The following is a 23786-nucleotide window of genomic DNA, read 5'->3' as shown; positions in this document are numbered from 1 at the left end:
CGGTACCTCCCTGAAAATTATAGCACAAGAGTCTTCTGTGACCAACTCAAATTACTGGTGGGAACAATAACTATCGACAGGAGGCACTAACCTTGGTCCAACATTTGTGCAGAGATGAGACATCTAGTACCTCTCAAGATTCCTTCGAGAATCTTCCCACAAAATTTAAATTTTCCATACTTCGAAAGAAAGCTCAGAAAATTCTACGGCCACAAACTAAAATTACTAGTAGGCACGATAATTATTGAAAGAATTGACACACAAACTAAGATCAAATTCCAAGATGTCCCAGTTATCAGGGCAGCTAAGCAAATGCAGCGTATCCTGCGATCGGAATTCACATGCAGGGCATGTGTCATCAAGTCGAGCCCAATATGATGGGAGGAGGCTGAATCGTCCAGATCTTAACGGGGCTATAACCACTCGTGTTTGCCTTGCATCATTCTGAATTTTTCTTCAAGCCTGCCTGATAGGCTCGTTGATCTAGGTGTCCTTGCTTCTATCTTTGGACCTCTCTTTCTCTCTTCAGATCATGAAGATCTCCTCTGACGTCTTGGGTGGAAAAGCCTGCCCACTATATCATGGCAGGGATTCTTACGGCGGTAAAAGCCAAGCAGATACTACAGCTATGTTGACATTTAACCTATCACATGTGTCATCGACGATTGTACCCGACCACAAAATCGTACAATCCGCATACATTACGATATCCATGTCTTCTAGAGGGTGTGGAATTTCACAGAGGTTCCGGAGATATTACCCCGCCTTGGGTAACACCCTGTTTCACTCTACGGTTTTAGACTTCTTATTCCTGAATTTCCCAAAGGACTGGCGTCCACACATATTGTTGATTATCCATGGTTTCAAACGCCGCAGGATGGAAGTTTTCTCTATATCCACGAACAGCTTGGCACGGTATTGAAAGCCTTCCATAGGTCAAGAGCCACTGTAACTGTTTGGTAGTACACTCTTCTTCGACGTATCACTCACGGGGTGATCGGAAAGTAATAACTATTCTACCATCCATCTTTCCCGAATTCGAACATGATTTATCCGTTGCCCATAATTTACATAATCCTGTACCAATGTTGCATTGCTGAGGTGGTTTAGCCACTTTATTCCGCATACTATCCTGTTTACATCAAGAATACGTTCCCTCTCTCTCTTGGGTCTTCAGTGTTCGTACGACAAAGCCTCACCACGCTCATGTGGAAGTCCGGTCGCCTCACACCTTCCATCTATGAGTCACTAGAGTCAAGATTAAGCGGGAGGTGATGGTGGAGCTTATTTCCTAGATCGTGGCGATTATGATGTTCGTCCGACTTATAAAGTTTCCAATTTTGTTGTCTTTGTTGCGAATACTTTTGGAAATAAATTGTATTTTCGGGGCTCTGAACAACTGCATTTGGTGTTAGATGCTGTGTTTGTTGTTGTTGGGAATACTTCGACGACGACGAAGGTGGAAATACGCTGAGAGATGTTCTGGCACAGCAAGATAACTGTTATCGCAGTAGTTCTGAATTCGACTAAGATCAGAACAGTCTCGAAAGTGACCCATTCCATATATCCATTATATCTCACCGATGTTGTCACATGGTGGATGTGGGTCTGGCAAACAGGTTCATGGCCCGGCATTCTTCTCTATTGCGGCACTGACCAAAATAGCTCGCAGAATGCAATAATGCCGCTTCCATTTTGTAAAAAATATACAAACACGTGTATGTAATTGTTGAGGTGATGGACCCTGGTCGCAATTCCTCCGAGTCAATTCGTAGAATATATACGGCCGCCGCATAATGGTTCTTAGGGGTCAGATCATAACTAAACACTGTCAACATATGTCTATGTTTAGGTATAGCCCCCATATAACGGTACCTTCCGATTTTCGGTATTTTGAGGGTTTTACCTACAATTTTTAACCGAGCTAGCTGTAATTTGACATTTAAGGTTCCAAGGGGTCACGGAAGTTCTCCATCAAAAATTGTTAACATAGGACCATGTTTTTTTGTATAGCCTCCATATAACTGTACCTCTATATTATGTGACGTAACTACCATTAATTTGCAATCCCACTGCAGCGGGTTTTTTAGTACCGGACCCGAAATCATATTGGATTGTTTCAGTCAACCCAGCATCAAAAGAATCATAGACAGGTTTCCTGCTGTTACAACAACAACACCATTAATTTGACATTTGAGATTCACAGTAGTCACAAAACGTTCTCACTAAATGTTCTCAATATAGTTCCACTTGTTGGTATATACCCCATTTAAGCGTACTTCCCGATTTTATTTATTTTGAAATTTTTAGATTTATTTGTTGACCGAACTTGCTATAATTTAACATTTGAAGCTTCTATTGCCCACAACACTTCTCCACCAAAAGATGTCAATATAGGACCATGTTTTGGTATAAGCCCCATATAGCGCTACCTAAGATTTTCAGTATTGTCAGAGTTTTAGCAATATTTTTTGACGGAACTACTCGAAATTTTACATTTGAAATTTCGTGACTGAAGAGAACAGTCACGAAATTTCCCAACCAAAAATTTTAAACATAGGTCCATGTTTTGGTATAGCCCCCATATAACAGTAACTCCCAATTTTCGGTATTTTTAGGGTTTTACCTACATTGCTCGACGGAACCACCTGTAATTTGACATTTTAGGTTCCCTACAGTCACAAAACTTTTCCACCAAAAACTTTCAACATAGGTCCACACTTTTATATAGCCACTTTATATGGTGGCTATATCAAAGTGTACCACCTGATTAAGCACATTTTTTAGATTAGGTTAGATAATTTAGGCATTTGGGTTATCCGATTGCACGTAAATTTGTGGACAGGAAAGGAAACAAATTATTCCATTTTAGTTAAGAATAGTTTATGAAGGGTATAAAAAGTTCGATCAGCCCGAACTTAACGGCTGTTTACTTCTTATTGGTATAGTTTATTATAGTTTGACCTTTTGAAAAAGATAACTGAAAATTTCAATTTTGACGTTGAATTCCTTTGCACTACAATACCGAACTTGATCGTTTTTGTTTGTATATATGAAAATATCTCTATCCGTTCTAAAGTAATAGAGTTTTGACCAGGAAAAAATTATTCTGAACCACTGTGCGCCGTTCTTACTTGGTTTTACTTGTTCTATCATTACAACTTTGCATTACATATTATTTTTTTGCACATTGTCTGAAAATCGTTTGTTTATCAATTACAAAGGGATGCAAAACTCAGGGATGGCTTGAGTCACCTTTGTCATATTTGTAATAGGCGGATTTATAGAGTATACGAATTGAACGTTAAATATAGATTTGGTGTATGGTGGATTAGCCAGGTCTAAGACCAAATTGGTAGATCGAGAATATTGCCTTGGTCTTGACTGTTGCCTCACACACTATACGCTTAACATCACTTTATATATAATGGGTAGGGTATTAACATACATATGAATGTCTCTGTAGTTTGTGCTTTGTAACCAAAATAATTTGTTATATTTCTTTATGAAACTATTCCCTCTAATTAGCTGTTTTTGTTGTCGAGTATTTTTTATTTAACTTTATTTCCTTGATGACATTTTCAGAACCGTTGTCATGAGTTGTCACAGCTTTGAACAGATTTGGAAAAAAAGTTCTGTTTCAGGTGTCATGTAACACCATTTCCTTTCAAAGGCAACAATAATGACAAAGTAATTTTTAAGTAATTCCCCACAACAACAAAAACTGAAAATCAGTAAAGGATACCTATGGACCTTTTAATACTCTCATTTTTTTGTTCAAAAGTCACAAAGATTTATTTCAACAATAAATGAAATAATGACATGAAAGGGAAGGACAGAATTGATTTATGTTGTCTTATGGGATGGGAAACAGTCAAGCATAGTTAAATTGGCTAATTTGTAGAATTTTTGTATGGGGACATCAAGAAATACTGTGTGAAGCCTGATTGGCCATTGTAGGCATTGCCCAAGGCATATTTATATAAGGAAGATGCATGAAAGGAAGATGCATGAATTACAAAAACAACATTGTTTTTATTGAAAATTAAATGTCAAAGAAAATATTCAATAATATGGTCGTTCTAAAAATTTTCTCAGGAAAAACATTTTGAAAATCCTCTAAAATAGAACAAATTTGAATCAAAATGTAAAAAAAAAAATTTACAAAAAAAAAAAGGAAAAATGCAGCTGATTGTCACTTCTACCTTTTATAAATGTGCCTTGGCATTACCTAAACTGAAGTAGAAATGGATGTTTTTAGATTTTCTTTTCGTGGCCTTACGTTGTTGTAAAGACTAATAAAAATGTTTAATTTTACCTATGTGCCTAAGTTATTTGGTATTTGCAACAATGTTCAACTGTTTGTATTGTTAAGGGTTTTCTCGAACTCAATATCAATATTTAACAATATCAAAGAATGTCGTTGAAATACATACATATACCAACAAATGTAAATGGAAAGTAATTATAATTTTCAAGCGTTCATGCTTCACACGATATTACAAGAACTTTTTTTTTAGGGTTGGCTGGTTTTTTATGATGTTTTGTTGTTGTTTTTTAACAAACATTTTAAAGCTATTTATAAAGTTCAAAATTACAAACGAGGAAAAATTTAACTAATTACGTGACTCTTCTTTTTCTTGTAAATGACGGATAAAAACAACACAAACATCCACAGCAAATATATAATGACTTTTGACGCTGTTACCGGAACATTTGCAAAAAAATACATGTTGAAAAAAATAAAACAACAAACAGAGAAGCAAAAGGTAAAATACACGGAACAAAAAGAAAGTACTGAATAGCTACCGTAACGAGAGATCCAAAGTCAACAGTCTGTCAACTACATTAAATTTCATTTAAGTTTGTTTTAGTAACTTTTGCCGTGGATACAAATACCCGAATCCTTTTCCAAGATTTTCAAAAAAGTTTCCTTTAACTTTTTTTCTCAAATAGATTGCATGGTGATTATTCTTGTTTCATTGGTTTTAGAAATGCTTTAATAGAGAAAAAATCATGGCTAAAAAGAAAAATTAAATCTGAACGAACAACCAGATGATAAAGATCTCCTGTATCATAAAAATGAAAGGTCTGGAGTGTGGGTTTTAGGTAAATTTTATATAACGGATTAAAGAAACTGTAGGATTGAGTTACCATTTTCCATCAAAGACCCAACAGGTTCTTTCTGCACCATATCTTAACAAAAAAAGACAATTTTCACTTATCTGTTATGCATGTCTTCAATTTTCACACAATTTTCCGTTTTTTTTTTTTGAGCCAACATTCATTCTACCATTCATGTGCCTATGTCCCAATTTCCGACCTTAAAACATTTATCCAATTTGCAATTTTCCTCAACTTGCTATAAACTTTTTTTGCCCACCTACGTTAATGCACAATGTTTTGTGTCTATGTGTGTGCAAAGTTTCATTTACCAAAACTAAACAGAACGTTAAACGCATCAAGTTCTCATTTGTGTACAGATAACAATGACCAGACACCATTCTTAGTTTTCATGACCGTTGGGAAACTGACAATGCTGGTATCATAATCAACGTTTTGTTTAGATAGTCATTCGGTCGGTCGTTCGGTCGTTGTTGCGTTCATTCATACCATGCCACACATCGTTTGAGTCACATTTCAAACCGTGGAGAGTAAACACTAGCAAAATGACGAGAAAAAACCAAAACAAGCTAAACATCGAAAACGTTGAACAAACAATGGTAGAAAACAGGATCTAGACTAGAAGAAGCAGGACGAGCGACGACGCAATAAATGAATTAACCAAAAAGGGCAGTGCGAAAAACAAGCGCTAATGCCAACGCTAAAGCTGCTTTTCGAATTAAAATCAAGCAAAATTGCTGGTTTGTTTTCCTGGGGATGATCAACCGACCACCTTTATATTGTGGTCATGACAGGGATTGTTTGTTTGTTTTACCTTATTTTTATCGTTCAACGTGTTGACAGAAGTGTTGTCAAATCAATGAAACGGTGATTTCATAGCGGCTAGCTTTATTTAGCATTGACTTCGTGGAGGCACTTCAAACGTATTGACTTAGAATAGGGCTCCTGAAGGTGCTGTTCTTTAATGTTGCCTTTCAAATACGAAATATCATCAATTGAGATCTCAACTTGCACATGAGAATTAGACCGGGCATTCGAATTTTTGAGGTATCATAAACGATGTGCAAAGTTTCGTCCAAATTGTATTCTCAATTCTAAGTTATCATGGTATGGCCATCAGTTGATATTGTTGTAGCAGCTACCACATACATATGTATACGGTTTTTTTACTAATTCGGCCCTACTTCCAACTCCAAGTTCAGAAATGACGCCAGTTGAATATGATTTGTTCATAACGAAACAGGAGTTAGCTGCGTTGGTTTGGCTGGGAATTTGAACAAGTGCAGCACATTGCACCAAATGTTAGTTGCGCCAAAACAACTCTCTTTTGTTTAGGCAGTTGTTTTTCTTCCGCCTCCACGTATGGTGTTTGATATCCGAGAGCGGTTGTCGTACGATAGGCTCTTATAGCCTCTGCGACTGCATTTATATGAATACCACACAAGCATGCTCGATATTCCTGTTGATCAGGAGGTCTTGTGTTGTATCTTTGGGCCTCTCCCTCTAATGATGAATATCTTTACTGACATGCCCCAGGTATACGGGTACCTATGCACTATGTGAAGATTAGGATTGGTTTTGCCTGTAGCACCCAAGCTGTTACTCTATCGACAACACCTTGTTGTGCCGATGCACTAACAAGATCATAGCCTCTTTATGTAAGTGGTCCACAGAAGATAGGAGGAGACATCCTGTTGCAGTTCCCAGGGCTGCACTTAAGTTGGCTACCCATACTGACGCCGCATAACTAACCACATACCGGCCTATTGCGTTCCATATATTAAACAAGGTGTTCTGTCCCCCAAGTGCTGCCGTCTACGTATTTGACGACCTACTTCTTATCTTATCACACATTGCTGTGCTGTGAGGAATTTGGTTGATTTATTGCCCATCGATCTGTACATGGGAGCTTCATTTCCGCACTCCATGTGCCCAATTGTGTGGCTGTTGACTTAGTGGCGGATATTTTTTTCATGCTCCTAGCGTGAAAGATAAATGAAATAGACATTTAGACTGGCACAAATGTTATCAACGGTGGAACCTGATGTCATCACCTACACTCATCCGCGTATGTATTTATCTCAATATCATCGGGAGAGCTTGGAAAGATATAGTTAAACAGTTCCGAATATTCATACCTTCTTGAGGAACTCCCTGTTTATTCTATTTGGTTTGATCTTCCTGTTTTTGAATTCCACATATGATTGGCGACCATACATATCTGGTAGTATAAATAGGATAGGATTTTGGACGTCCTCGAACAGCTTAGCGTATCAAATGTTTTAGTCACGTCCAATGCTGCCATCATTCTTCTGTGGAATGGTCTGTTCTGGCTAATATGTGTGGATACGGCATGAAATGCTGCTTCCCGAATCCAAATTGATAATCAGCAACTGTAACGGAACTATTAGGGTGACTAACAATAGGTTAAGGATTTTGATACTCGCGCCTCGTATAATATCTGCAGCTTCACTCATCGTAAACTGTGTTGGTTCCTAGTCGGCTGTTACTGGAGATCACGATAAATTGTCGATTAAAATAACCCACATCTTCGGATCTGTCACAATCACACCGTTAAACATGACCGATGTCCGGAGCCGTTTTTCCCTTAAACCTTATCCACAATATACTACTACCAGTTCCAATGCTACATATATTTAGATGCTATAGTCACTTTTCCCGTTTGACTTGCTTGACTTCCAGTGTCAGCTCTCTCTGACTCTTGGGTCGCTAGGGTTCGTACGGAGAAGCTCATGGCGCTCATTCGCTAATCCCATCATTTCTGCTGGGAATTAGGTCTTACTTCAGGTATTCGAGCATCAGAAACATGGCGAGAGGCTGCACTGATGATGATTGCTCGACAATTTCTCTCTGTTACACGAACATCAGAGGGATTGTGCAGTTCTCCAAAACGTTGTTTGACGAATTTTCTGAATCATTGGCAATTGAGGGGTCTATGGTTAAGGAAAGTTCGGCTTTCTTATGTTACGAAGTCGGGAGATGAGGTAGGGAGATGGTCGGACCCAAGAGAAATGATGAGTTGCGAAGTTAGGTCACAATGTGTATTTCAGGCAAACTATAGCAAGGAATTCGATATAGAAAAATGTTGGTTGGTGAATTCTCTGAATCCTTGCCAATTGGCTTTCACATGGTAAAAGTAAAGAAAGTACGGCGCACAGTGGTTCAGAATCGTTTTTTTTTTCTTGGTCAAAACTCTGTAACTTTTAAACGGATAGACATATATTCATAATTTTTTTGTTCGACAGATAACACTTTCAGCTTTCCGACACATCAAATGCCACCAAATTCGGTCTAGTGACTGCAGAGGAATTCAAGATCAAAGTTAAAAATTTGAGTTTTTTTTTATATTTTTCATCAAAATATGAGTCTTTTTGAGGTTTTCATATGTTCTAACTATTTAAAAAAGGCCAACACCCAATAAACAAACCATACAAATACAAAAAAATTAAATTTTTTTTGGAAAAAAATTTTTACAAAATTTTTCAAATTTTTTTTTAGAAAATTTAAGTTTTTTTCTAAAATTTAAAATAATTCTTCTTTGGTTTCCATAAAACTCCTATAACTTTTATAAAAACTCATATATTAAAAAAATGTCCATTTGTGTGGGAAACGGTACGGAAAAAACCACATTTTTACCATGTAATTTCAAAAAATTTAAGAAAGTATTAAACGGACGGAACGTGTACAAAAGTGTATATGGGCTGAAAGAGGACACTTTCGGGCATCATTCTGTGAAAACGGAACTATGTTACAGGCTGTTCCCTAAAAGTTTTACTCCACTAAAGTTGGAATTTCACTAAAATTTAGTACCTGAGGACAAATGAAATATCTCACTTCGTGTGAACGCTATGGTAATTTATTAAAACGACTCTTAAAGGCAACAATTCTACCTACCTAACAAAAAAACAATGAACAATATCTGTTACAGGTTTTGAGAAATAGCCCAGCAAAAATACTCATTACATTTTGGCCTACTTTCTCATTATTTTAACACGGGCATGTCATAGGGAGTAAGTACTTATTTTTTGACCACTAAAAAGTAGATAAATAAGTAGTTACTCCCTGGTTACTTCAAGTCGTAACTACTTATTTAAGTACTTATTTATTTACTTTTAAGTGCCAAAAAATAAGTACTTACTCCCTATGACATGCCCGTGTTAAAATAATGAGAAAGTAGGCCATTTTGTAATGAGTATTTTTGCTGGGAGCCGTTTCTTTCACCAGAAATTTGCAAAAATTACGTATTTTCCAAAATTGGCAAACATTTTTCGTCCTTAGGAGCACTCCACGTCCACACCTTCCAATAGTTTGATCTTATTTTTTGCTTTCCTTAGTTTCAGTAAGTTTACTATTGAATCCCATATTGAAATTAACAATCGGTGACAACGAAAAATGGGGGTTTTGAAAAATCGATTTCTGAACCACTGTGCGCCGTTCAGAAGTTATAAAATCGGGTGGCATATTGTCGGAGATGAGGATAGGGAGATGGTCCGGCCAAATGAAAATCATGAGTTGCAAAATTACGTCATTCGCAATGGATATGTCAGCCGAACTATGGCGGTCCTCTCTAATCTTGTTGGGAGCTTCCTCTGTTCGTTTCCTAAGGTTTAATGCCATATCTCAGTATCCGCATTAAAATAATGCAAGAATCAGCTGTTAATCGGCAGGATATACATATTCTGTAGTTTTATCTCGACGATTCCACACTTGACCGCTAAGCCCATACACTCCAGGTGTGCATCACTAGAGTCAAGTTTAATCGAGATATGTCTGTACTGGGCCGACTGCTGCAATAGGATTCCAAGTCCACCACCTCCACTTCTCCTTCGATACAAGCGCAATACGTTGTATGCATCACAACTGCGAAGACTGCAGGTGTTGTTCGGTTTCATTTCATGAAATCCTGCTACCATTATCTTTCTCGGACGCAGTGTTAGGAACTGGAATAGTAATTATCAGTCTAAGTGATTGTTGCTGGTACTGCTGTTGGGGAGATTGCTTAGGAATTTCACAATCTCGTGATGAGGACGACGAAGATTCTCTAGGGATCAAGCTTGCATAGCATGACGGAACATCTCATTCAAGGCATCCGTTGCATCTCACCGACACTGACCAAAACCATGGTCCGGGGTTATCTCGATCCAGGCACAAATCAGAAGAATCCGTAGCAAGCATACCGGGACAACCGCTCTTAAAATAAAAATAAAGAAAACGTAGTTACTGAGATGGCGGCCTATGGTCGAGATGATGTCTCCTCGGGGATGATACTCATCAGTCATTATAGATGTCGACAGGGTTTTTAGAACGTTTGTGTTATGTTTATGTACACTTGTAATAGCGGCTGCGGCCAAAGTCTGATGCAACAATTTCAAAACGATCGGAGATATGTGCTTAAACTGTACTTGTGCGAAATATTTTAACATTTTGTATGGGAGGACCCAAAATAGTGGACCGATATACTAGTCCATATTCGAACCTAATCTATGTCTGGAAGAAATATTGCGAGAATTAAATGTTTATTTGTGATTCCTTCGAGAGTTCTCGTGTGCAGAATTTTATTGGTACCCGAAGGGGAGGCCTATATGGCACATCTTCGAACATGATCTAAGTTTATACCAGGATACGATGTGTAAATATTGAACCAAGTCACTTTATCATGTGCTCTAGTCAAATTTTCTGAATCGGATTTAGTTCCAATACACACTGGGTCCAAACAAAGAACTTATTCGAGTGAAATAAAATTAGTAGTTAATCCTTGCGACTAAAATTCGCAACTATATATTTTATTAATTTATTTTAGTGGCCAAGCTCTTGTTAAAATAAATGGGTTAATATGGACATTTGTAATGAGTATTTTTTGCTGGGTATGTCTTAAGACGAGCCTTTCATTGCACTAATATTAATTTCTGTGCACTTATTGATATGAGAGAAGTCCCACTAGTTTTTTCGGGAATGTTTGTGGGAACATATGCATCCCAGCTATAATAGACTTATACTTGTAGGAAATATTCTCTCACATAATAAACAATTAAAATTTTTCGATCAGGACACCGGAGCCAAAATCTCTTAAACGTTTCCAAATATTGTCTTTTAACATTTCTCAGTTAATATTTAAGTAAATTGGCATTACTGTTTTTTTGAGAATTTATGTCCGCGCCATAGCAACACCAGAAATCATCATCATCTTTGAAGGTCTCCTAAAATACAAACAATGGCAGGCAACAAAGGCGATGACGACGACGTTGCGAGAAGAATTACAGTGTCACAGCGCTTTTGTTGACTAAGTTGAAAGTGTCCCTGGGTGTGTTCATAAACATTTTCTTGATATCTGTTAGTGGGTGGAGAGGGCTGGCTGGTGAGTGCGTACGTCTTGCGCGAGCTTTCTTTCAAATAATACTCTTAACTCAATTTTATTTTTTGGCAAACAAACAGATGCGGATACTTTTTCACTTTATTTGGTGGTGCCAATGTTTGTGTTGTCTACAATGGCAAATGTTGGCTCTGTTGTCACGGCGAATATTGTGCCAGTGCGTGTGTGTGATAATCGCTGTTTAAAGTTTTTTTTGTTTTGTTTTGTGTATTCAAAACTCTTATATATCTTTTTGAAATAGTGGGATTTATAAAAGCAATTTCACACATTTTGCACCATTTTTTTTTTGTTGTGAATAGAAAAGTTTCGATTTAGATGTAAATTTTCTTGGAAGCTGCGGGACGAAATTGCTTATTGATAGTTTTTCTTCAAAAAGAGAAGGGCGTTTTATGCGAATAGATTGAATTTATGTTTTGAAAATTAAATAATATATTGGGAAATCCATGAAAAACATCGCTTGTTAAATTCTCTTAAATTAAGCTTCGTTCAAACCTGGTGTAAAATAAAAGCAACACAAGAGACGATAATGCAAGGTAAAAATATTCTCGTTTTCTCTCCCGCACATTACACTAAATCCTCAGAATGTCAAGCCAAACTCCAGATTTCGCATTCATCGTACAATCCACACATATCTTCTAGGAAAGAATTTCATCAGTCCCTACTTGGGGTGTAGAAAAAACTATAGGAAACAAAACTGAACTATGTATGGACTAAATGTACAGATAAACCATGGACCGTAAACATAGACATGATGTTCTAATATCTTTTATTTCTTCAGGTAAAATTATAGCTGTCATGCCTCAATTGCATTCCACGTACTGCACAACCATGTATGAGGTTTAGAATGGGAAAAGTGTTTGTTTCCTCGACGTCTGCCAAAATCATTACCGTATGTTGCATCGTGGACACTTACATTTATGAATGTTAGGCCAAAGAAGATTTCACTTGCTGTTCTGCCATTAGGATAATTATAATTGAGCTATACGTTATAAGTTGTATGTATAGGCAGATCAAGTTCGAATATGGGCTATAACGGTCCACGTTTTGTTATAGCCTCCTTAAAACGGTACCTCCCGATTTTCGTTATTTTGGGGATTTCAACAAAATTGTTTGACCTACTATCTGCAATTTAACACTTGAAATTCCCAATGGTCACAAAATTTACCTCTCGATTTTCGGTATTTTGGGGATATTAACTACATTTTTTACCAACCTACCTGTAATTTGTCGTTTGAGGTTCCCGGTGGTCACAAACCTACTCCACCAAATATTATCAACATAGGTCCATGTTTTCCAATAGCCGCAATATAACGCTAGCTCCCGGTTTTCGGTATTTTGGGGATTTTAGCTACCTTTTTCACCGAACTATCTGCAATTTTAAATTTGAGGTTCCCAGAGGTCATAAAATATCCCCACCAAAAATTGTTTAACATAGATCCATGTTTTAGAATAGCCCTCATATAACGGTACCTCCCGCTTTTCGGTATTTTGAGGATTTTAGCTACATTTTTTGGACCGAACTACCTGTAGTTTGTCATTTGAGGTTCCCGGTGGTCATAAACCTACTCCACCAAAAATTATCAACATAGGTCCATATTTTAGAATAGCCGCCATATAACCATATTCTGAAGATGTGAGCTGCACATTTTACCGAACTGGCTGTAATTTAAAATTTAAGGTTAGCAATAGACACAAAACTTCTCCACCAAAAATTGTCAACGTTGCCCCATGTTGTGATATATGTCTCATATAACAGTACCTCCCGATTTTACGTATTTTGAAAATCTTGGCTACATTTTTTGGCCGAACTACCTTTTATTTGATATATTTGATATTTTTGTTATTTTAAGGGTTTTAGCTACATTTTTTGACTGAACTACCCGTAATTTGCCGTGAAGATTAAAAAATTGTCAATTTTATGTATTTTAAAGATATTAACAACATTTTTTGACCGAAGTGTAATTTGATATTTGAGGTTCCCATTGGTCTCAAAACTTCTCCAACAAAAAAGTGTGGACATAGTTTAACGTTTTGGTATGTCCCCATAAAACAGTGCCGAACAGCCATTTGTCACTGGTTACGAAGATTTTCGGCAATTCACACACATACGATCCGAACGCAAAGAAAGAGCGTGTAAGAGAAAGCATTTGCTTTGATTTGTCTTTGTTTTGTAGCTTGCGTGCATACTATCTTACAAACAACCTGTCATAAATTGCCAATGTTTTGAATACATTCACATTTGTGGCTTTGCTCCTCTTGGTCGGCCCTGCCATTAAAAGTGCCACCGATTTCAGTTTTTTTTTATTTTTATCCACATTTTCTGGCAAGTTTGGATTTCCTTTGGCATTTGTTATTCCGAGTGGTTATAAACTTCTACATCAACAAGTAAGAAAGTATCAGTCAGCTGTGTCGACAGAGATTTACCCTCACCCCTCGTACCTAAAGAAAATAAGTAGTTCTGTCGTCTATATTTTTTTTACTTTTGGGCCAATCCCCCCGAAAAAAATTTCACCATCGTAATATGGGCCGCACAGACAACTATCCGATACGAGACCTTAAACTGCGCTTTTTCCAAACGAGTGTGGGAAGAGTGATGCAATGTAATCCACATTCGGACGAAATCCAAGAAATAATACTATTGACAAAGTTTGCAGTTTCGCCCTTCGAGGTTTATCATACGCACTAACCTGTTTAGGTGGTGTCGGTAGGCTTTTCTGGAGCTTTTGGGTCATTATCATAGGAAGTATAGACTTGCACCCAAAATGGCACCGCCGCGGCGGTGGTCGAAAGCACTGATCTAGCGGCGCGAAATTCATAACTTGCAAACGAATTGAGATACGTCACTGAAATTTTGCACAAACTCAGCTTGTACCTATGGGTAATAATGGGCCAAATATGAACAATATCGGCTAATGTTTTAGTATAGCCCCCATATAACGGTACCTTCCGATTTTCGGTATTTTGAGGATTTAAGCCACAATTTCGTAGCAAATTAGCTGTAATTTGGTACTTAGGGTTCCTAGTGGTCACAAAATATTTCCACCAAAAATTATGAACATAGGTCCACGTTTTGATATAGCCCCCATGTAACCGTACCTCCCAATTTAAGGTACTTTGAATATCATGACCACATTTTAAATTCAACTTGGCTGTAATTTTGCATTCCGTGTTCTCACTGCGTATAAAATATTCTTGCAAAACATTTTCAATACGGATTTATGTTTCGATGTAGCCCTTTTATGGTACCCCCGAGTCGTTAAATTTGCACTTTTTATCCCATATTTAATAACATATTTAGCTATAATATGGTACGGGGGTAGAACTCCTCCTTGAAAACATTTCTCAAGATAGGTTCATATTTTGATTTAGCTCCCATACAAATGCACAGCTAAATTTGTGTGAATTTCATGCAAAATCCCTTATTTTAAAAGTGCAGTCATCAAAAGATTTGCAAATATTTGCAGCCCGAATGTGGTTATTCAGTATCCAGAGAGTCCATTTTCATTCCCCAAAAAATAATCGGACCTAAGTTCGGCCAAGTTTACAAGATGCACTCTATGGAACAAGCGCCTACAACCCATAAAAACGCTAAAAAATTGAATTTTTTGAAAATTTATTGTTATAAAACTAAGTACCTCCAGACCCCAAATTAATTTTCATAATTTAAATCACATCCTCTGCTATTAATTAAAAATATATCTTGTCCATTTTCATTACGAATTTATTTAACATTTAAACAAATATGAAGTTATTTTTTTTGCAACAATTTTTTAAAATCTGATGCAACAAAAACTCTCGTATTTGATCGTGAATAACTGAGTGAATATTTACAACAACAAAAATGAAAAAACAAAATCTTTGTCTGCAAAGTGTCTGTTATCGATACAATGGAAAATATTTCGCAATTTTGTTGTTCGATTTTTTGACTTTCGCGCCGCTAGATCAGTGGTTTCGACCAGTGTGCCCCGTAAAAAAAATCAAAACTATCAGAGAAGACCAGTTAAACTACGCTTTTTCCAAGTTTTATATGGTAGGTACCCGAAGGTGTGGACCGATATAGTCCATATTCGAACCTGAATTATGTCTAGAAGTAATATTACCATATACAAAGTTGAGACAAATTCTGTTATTTCCTTCGAGAGTTAGTCTTAGCAAAAAAACATTGAACTTTTATGGGGAAGTTACCGGAAGGAGTGGATCAATACGGCCTATCTTCAAACTTAAAGTAAGTTTGGACAAAATATTACGATAGCCAAAATTTGAACCAAATCAGTTGATCAATTCGAGAGTTATCATGAGCGCCAGAGAAACAGACAGACAGGCGAACGGACATGGCTAAGTTGACTCCAAATTGTCTGAAACGGATTTCGTTCAAACATACCTGAGGTCTAAAACCATTATTTCAATGAAACACATTTTTGGTCGTATCAAAGTGTGTACGAGGGCTGCACGAAAACTATCTGGCCTAGGCAAACCGAGTGCTGCCAGGTCCCATTAGAATTTTTTCGGACAGTTTGACAGTTTTTAACCTATACGTACTCAGGACAGTTTGTCATACGACCTAGTGTTGTGTGGTTTACAGTGAATTGAAAAAATAACTTCGCATAAAATCGGCTGTTGTACCTAAAAAAAATTAAGCCGTGCGTTAACGGATTACGCAATATCGCCAAATAACATTTGATATTGCATGAACTCCTGGCCGCAAAAATATATTTCCCTCGTTAAATCCAGCAAAATTGGACTATCCCTCAATAATAAGCTCTTGTACATTGGAGAAAAATTGTGAATAAAGACGATCGTTGCGCTTCAAACGATGTTTGTGAGATCGTCACAGACGAATCGATCTATGCTTAGAAGCCCGAAACAAAACAGGAATCGACCATTTAGATCTTCGAAAGCGAGCCAAATCCAACGAAAGTTGTTCATGTAAGAAACACTTCGAAGCAAATGGTCGCCTGTTTCTTCGGCAAAACTGAGCGTGTGGCGACTATACGTCTTCTGAAATGTAGGACGGTTAACTCTGAGTGGTACACTACATTTTGTTTGCCAGAAGTCTCCTGAGAAATTCGAAAAACGAACAATAGAAGACGAATCATTCTGCATCATGACAATGCGAGCTCTCACACATCGATTCAAACCAGCGCCTGTTTGACCGGACAAAACGTGGACTTGATGGGTCATACGCCCTACAGCCCCAATCCAATGACTTTATTTGATTCCAGCATATCAAGAAAAAAAGGCGTGGTCAACGATTTTCGTAGCCAGAAGATACTGTAAAAGCGTTCAAAAACCATGTTTTGGGGGTGTCTAAATCGGAGTGGGAAAGGGATTCAACAATTGATTAGAGCGCATGAAAAAGCCCTCGTTGAGGGTATAAAAATTGTGGTCATAACCCTACGTTGCGGTATTTTAAAGTTTCTAGGTGACGGGAGTAGCGAAAATTAGGTATATTTGATGGTGGAGGTTATACGAATTCTATTTTCATTGGGTAAGGGTGTTAAAATTAAATAAGTAATCAATTTTAACTACACCCACTTTAAACTTGTTGTTTTTAAATTTGAAAACAACAGATATGAGATTAAGCTTAACTTACATACGAATAGTAAGTTAAAACACATCTCAACAAAACTGCCAAAGTGAATCTAAAAATAGACACAAAGCACGGTGGACGATTGGTTGATGTTATTTTTCGACAACTATCAAAATAGTTATGTGGATTCTCTGCAATGTGGAGACACATGAAAGTGGGAGTAGTTAATTTGGTTTACATATGCGGCTGCGAGAGCTTTTAGGTGTTTCGGTTGAATTCGCATTTAAACGAATTCATCAGTCACACTTTTTCTTGAGCTCGAGTCGTCATAAAATTGGGGAAGGATTCTTTCCCAGCAAACCAATCGTACCGACATCGTAAAGAAATCGGAACAAAATTCGGACGATACGTCCGATATCTGATCCGAAATCGTAACGATATCTTAACGAAAGTTGTATGAAGTGGTTGACATAATTTCGGAACGAAATGTCTTAGCGACATCGGATCGATTTCGGTCCGATTTCGTAACGAAATCTGAAGAAAATCCTTGGGAAATTCGGAAAGGAAATTTCTTTCCGACATTTGTTCCGAAATCGGAACGAAATCGGTACAAAATCTGAACTATTTCCTATCCGAAAAATCGTTTAGAAATCGGAACGAAATCTGAACGACTTTGCTTCCGAAATTGTTCAGACGTGTCGGACATCAGACATTTGGTTTGCTGGGTTGTTTCAATACAAAGAACTAAGAGAACTGATGAGTCCAAGTGGCGTTGGACGAAACTAGTCTTCTCTGCCATCCCCAAAAGCAATCAATTTTAACTACACCCACTTTAAACTTGTTGTTTTTAAATTTGAAAACAACAAATATGAGATTAAGCTTAACTTACATACAAATAGTAAGTAAAACACACATCTCAACAAAACTGCCAAAGTGAATCTAAAAAATAGGTATTAATTATTGACAAAACCCCAAGGTTTCGATCCCTCTAGTACTTCCCGTATCTCCATACAATGATGCTCTACATTAGCACACTGCCAATATGTTTTCTGGAATGACTCACAAATAACAACGAAAAGTCTTCCTTGACACCATCATATTTGATTGTGAAGATTTGCAGGATACTATGCTTGGCAAAACGAAAAGTTGAACAATTATTTTTCTCACTTTTAATTGTGAATGAAAATTTTCTCTTAATTCAATTCAATTTCATAAACAAACAACTAAATGTTTTTTGTGTTTATTTTTTGTATGAACATTTAATGAAATTAACAAAGAGACCAATTCCAAACATTTGTCGTTTATTCTCTGGTTTATACAAGTTAGTTGATAAACAAGCTTATCTAGGGCACAACAACTATATCTAGTCGAAGATGTAACAAATTCCCCATAAATATCATCCCATTATTTTAAGATCAAATTTAAGTTATCAATCCACTTAAAGTTTTCTACCAGGCAAAGATGAAAAGTTAAGTTTCGCTACTTAGTAAGCAACTTAATTTTTAATCTCTTTAAATAAAAGAACTTGGCTAAGGCCAGAACTTGTTGACGTTGTTCCAAATAATGGATTCTTTGTTCATAGGTTAGTGGACGTGTATGAATGTATGTGCTTTGGTTGGTGGTGTTGTGCCCACCAGCTTAAGTTTAGTTTCCTTAACAGAGGATAAAGATAATTGTAGATTACATTTTGTGTTTTTCTTTTCCTTTTTATTATTTTTGATGGCGATTTTAAATTGTATGGGAGATAATAAAAAGAAAATATTTACATTTCTTATGGTCAATAAACAAAGAATAACACTAATAGTAATAATGGAAATGGACACGTCTTCCTCCATGGCTACAAAATAAATAAAAGCAAAATGTTGACACTGTATATAAAAGTTAAATAAATCGTTAGATATTAAAGCCACATCCAATATTGAATGATAGTAATCGAAAAATATTTGTCTAACATTGAACAAATTGTTTGTCTTGGTTATCGTGTTTGTCTTTCATTTTTGTTTGTATTATTATTTTTATCTCTTTAAATATTGTTCAGTGCATGAAGTTTCAAATTCTTGATTGTTAAAATGTCAATTTTAATCCAATCTGTTTATCCAATTATATACACACATTAAACCACATACATATTCATTCAGTTGTTTGGGAAATGATGTCGATTGTTCCGCAGAAGGATAAACTCACAACGACTTAAATCACGTGGGATATAGGGAAACGTAATCTAAAGAGACAGTCGACTGAATATCAAGTAATTACAAAGCGTTGGTAGGATACGTAGACTTTACGATTTTCTCTGTAAAACAAAGCCAACTTCGATTTGTAGAACCTTTCGATTAATCAAAATTCTACTTAGCTATTTCAGTTGGATAAAATAAATGTGGGGTTCTCAGAGATAGCCCAGGTCATTCACTGCCAAACTGAAGAACTGAAGGCTTTCTGGTAAAACAATAAAGAATGGCAGAACCAAATTCGGTCATTTGACATTCAGTCTCTTACCAGAAAACACTTCAGCAACAATGCCAAGCTACTTATGTACCAAAGCGTTTAACTCTTACTCGCTCACTTTGTTAACTAGATTTTTCCTGATATGCGTGCTAAAACGATGATGAAATAATATGAAGATATTCTTAATATACCCTTGACTAACAACTAATTGCATTCAATGATATCCCCTTCAACATTGTCTCCTCTTCAATTCTTTCTTTCTATTCTTCAATGCTGAAATGTAATAGGGTCAACTTATGAAATTTGGAACTTCGAAATTTGCTACCATAAAAAACTTCATTTCATCCTAAACGTCTAATAAGAATGACATACGATATTTCTAAATGCTTTATATTTACATTTTGTTTCAAATTTGTTCCGCGACCAAAACTTATTTAAATGTTTTCATTAGTAAAATAAATAATTTTCCTTTGCAATGAATTGTATTTCAGGTTTTGTTGGGCTTTAGTTTTCATAATACAAAACACACACATACGAACAAAACATTTTATACGTTCTGTCATAGTTGAATTTGTTCTACTTGAAATAAAATACGCTCGACGTATTTCGGTGGTATTCATAAGAATACATGTTATCTACTTTTTCACCATACAAGCTTTGGGAATACGGACGTATTTAGGCATTGGCCTAAATTTGTTTGTTGTTGTAATTCATGCATCTACCTTATATAAATATGCCTTGGATATGATGTAAAATATTGTAGAGTTTATAATTTCATTCTGCTGCATTCTGTTGATACTGGGGAACGCCTACCCAGCAAAATTTGAAGGAAGGGGTTCCATGCGATGACGTGATTTCATGTCATCTTTTGCATTGGTTCAAAGGAAGTCGTGAAGATCCGATCTTTTCATTAGCATTTGAACCCATTCCATCGATCCCATAGAGATGAATTTTGTGTTTTTATTTATACACATTTTTCTAAATATTTAACATTAATTATTTAGAATAGGCTTGATGTTGTCGGAGACTCGAAAACATAACCAACGTTGTTAAAATTCTCGTCGTAATGACAATGTCATTGCAAAGGGTTGGTGAAAATGACATGCCAAAGCATTGGTGGAAATGACATGCCAAAGCATTGGTGAAAATGACATGTCAAAGCATTGGTGTAAATGACATCCTTTGGATCCAAAAATGAATAGCATCTTTTGGGGTCCACGCTCATATAAAATTCATCGATGAAGATGCTAAAAAGATGACATGCCAGATCACTTTCACAAATGATTGAATGGCATCTTTGGCATCGAACATTTGGCTGGGTACCTATTTCCGTTGGAAGCCTATTTAAGTAAAAATGATCATTTTGTCGGTTCAGCATATAAACTATTAACTACCAGGGATTTTCTTACTTACTTATTAATTCTTACTTAAGCAATTGTAACGCTGCCACCCGAACGATAAAAAATGCTGCAATAGATATTGTATACCTGTCTCCTGTTTAGCCTGGCCCAGGTCTATGTTGTGGCTATCGAGTAGGCTTTTAGGACATATAAATAATGTTACGGAATTAGGTTAAACTTAACTCAGTGTACGATTCGTTCCAAATAAAATGAAGGTTCTTTAGATTACGATTCTACAATACTTTTGACTTTACTTCAATTATTCACACAAGACTTTATTAAGTACACAGCAAGACTCTACTAAGCACACAGCTTTAATTTACCTCGCTTACACTCTACTTTACTGGCGGTTTTTATTTTACACTGTGGGTGAGTACCGTGTTCTAGCATCCTCAAACTAGGATGTTCTATAATGGTCAAGTGAAGTGTTATTCATTCGCAAATACAAACACACATACAAACAGAGATATGAATGTAAACAAACAAAGGTCAGAGGTTATAAATACGAGAGTGTAGAGGAGGTAATAAAGAATAAAACAAAAACTGAATGATCAAAAAGAATATGAGAGTGAGAGAAAGTACAACAAAAAATAACAGCAAAATAAACATGGAAAATATTGAGTGAAATTCCATACAGTAGTTGTCGTTGTAAAATTGCCTCAAATAAAGTAAATTCTTAATAAAAACTTACGCTACAAATCAGGTTTTTAAATTAACTTGACCAGTTACTTTCGTAACAAGAAAAAATATCTTGTTCATACAAAATTATTAAAACACTGTCGGCAATCTTTTTCCAACAGGAACAAAAGCGACTTCACTATCCATTACATAGTAATGGTAACACTAACCAAAGCCAATATTTTATGGTTGACGTTCGAATTTCCTACCCTCGATTTTTTATTTGACAAGTCTTGAAATGACAATTACTGTTGGCAACAAACCAAAAATCTGTAAAATCGATAAAAAAAAATTTGGTTTACTTTAATCACAACTAATAGATCGTAAAGTCGAATTTTTAGTAAAATTAAAAAAAGAATGAGCGAAAATTCGAATATTCTGTTAAAAGTAAAAAGATGAATCACGTCAGCCGCCTAACCTTTTTTGAAGACTTTGACAGCAAAATTAACCTTTACAAAACCCCCTACTAACGCATTATTTTTAGTTAACTACTTACATATTTAAATGGTCAAAAAAATCTTTGCTGGGAGGTTGTCCACCGACAGGTTAATGGCTTTGGTGAAGTACTCGACTACAAGACTGGCTCATACAAATATGTAGAAATATCACGGACATTTCGTTAGATTGATTTCACTGATTTAATTCCGAAACTCAATCAATCATTGCTTGCGTTGCACGCTTTTTAAGCCCCATTATAGAGGAGGACGGGGGTCGGAATTGCAATGAGCCTCTGACATTCCTTTATAATTCGACATTTGGAAAGCGAATAAAGCAAGCGACGAGCTGATTGAGTTTCGGCCTTTAGAGTTTCTTATGAAAATTGCATTTTGCTCGATAATATTCGTGAGAAGTAAAGTTCTCTAAAGAAGTGGGGATGATGGGCGGCTGGATAACTACGCCTGATGCAAAGCCTCAGAAAACTTTTCCTCTACTGACGTCCCTTTCAGGAGAGAGTGACTATTGACAGGCTTAGAACTGTGGTAAAGTATTTGACTTCTGCCTCATTCCGCTATTTCAACTTTTCATGGACATTTTCAATATCGTAAACTGTGGTAGTACTTATTCGGCTGAAATATGGCCTAGTGTGTTTAGCTACTATTCAGAATTTCGTATGTTCAATCCCAACACAAAACAAAAACAAATTGGAGTTTAAAGTCCTTATAAAAAGAAAGGGTTAATATGTTGATTTGTAAGTAGTTACGGCAATGAAAAGGTAGTTCATAAACTTATTATTTGGTAGTGGGAATTTTTACAGTGTACAGGATAAATTTAAAATGTAGAGTGTGGAGAAATAAAACATAAATTGTGATGAATTTGAAGTGGTTTCAGCTTATTTAACGACTTTTAGCCTTTCAATGGAAATGTACTAACACATTTCTGAGAAAAGTTTTGTGGCCCAGAGAAGACTATATACCAATTTTCAGCTACTTCGGTGTAATAATGAGGCTAACGTTCTATGGGGGCTATATCAAAATGTGGGTCAGTACTGACTTTGGACCAAATTTCTGGGGAAAATTTACTTCACAGAGTCAGAATTTTAGAGAGAAATTCTGAGGTTTTCTGAACAAAAACAAATAACACATGTTTTTTGTGCACTAATCCATGAAACTATTGATGTCGGCTTATGTAGTTCATATACAAAATTTAATAGTTTAAATAAACTGTGATAAGTTTTTTTTTATAATTGAAATATTTAATAAACATATTCATGTGTCTTTTTCCATATATATTTCTAAATATTTGTATGTAAAAAGAAAAACAAAAATTGAAGATATTGCAAAAAAATAGACACATTTTATAGTTGCTCTCCTTAAAATTTATATCTGTTGGACTGTTCATATCCCTCCTCGTTTGTTTGATATTGTAAAATAATAAACTTAAACATTTATGCATATAAATCTTAAATTTTTAACAATATTCGTTAAAAACACACACAGCCTTGACCAAAGTACAAATACAATAAAATAATAAAATGGTTTATTCTACTCTCATTATTCATACACTTGAGAGCTTTACGAAGAAATTTGTTGGGTGTATAATGAGATGATATTTATATCCACTTTGGAATAATTATTTTTATGGTGCATTTAAGGGCCAGTGACCAGTTTCTTCTTCTTTTGTTCTGTCTGAACTTGCATTTATGCTGAAACAAATACATATATCAACCAAGACACAATAATTCTTAGGTATTATTGTATGATGATGCACATACATACAT

The 23786-nt window shown here is 36.0% G+C and overlaps 1 protein-coding gene across 25 annotated transcripts in view; it reads left to right on the top strand.

Moving 5' to 3' along the window:
* The window catches only part of tn (tripartite motif containing protein thin), a 188311-nt gene that overhangs the window by 141831 nt on the left and 22694 nt on the right, over window positions 1-23786 (top strand). The window lies entirely within an intron of this gene.

Source organism: Musca autumnalis, unplaced genomic scaffold (assembly GCF_047663935.1).
Source record: "Musca autumnalis isolate F117 unplaced genomic scaffold, ASM4766393v1 scaffold_5, whole genome shotgun sequence".
Classification (NCBI taxonomy): domain Eukaryota; kingdom Metazoa; phylum Arthropoda; class Insecta; order Diptera; family Muscidae; genus Musca; species Musca autumnalis.
The sequence above is the reverse complement of the archived record's forward strand: the minus strand, read 5'-3'. Positions and strand labels throughout refer to the sequence as shown.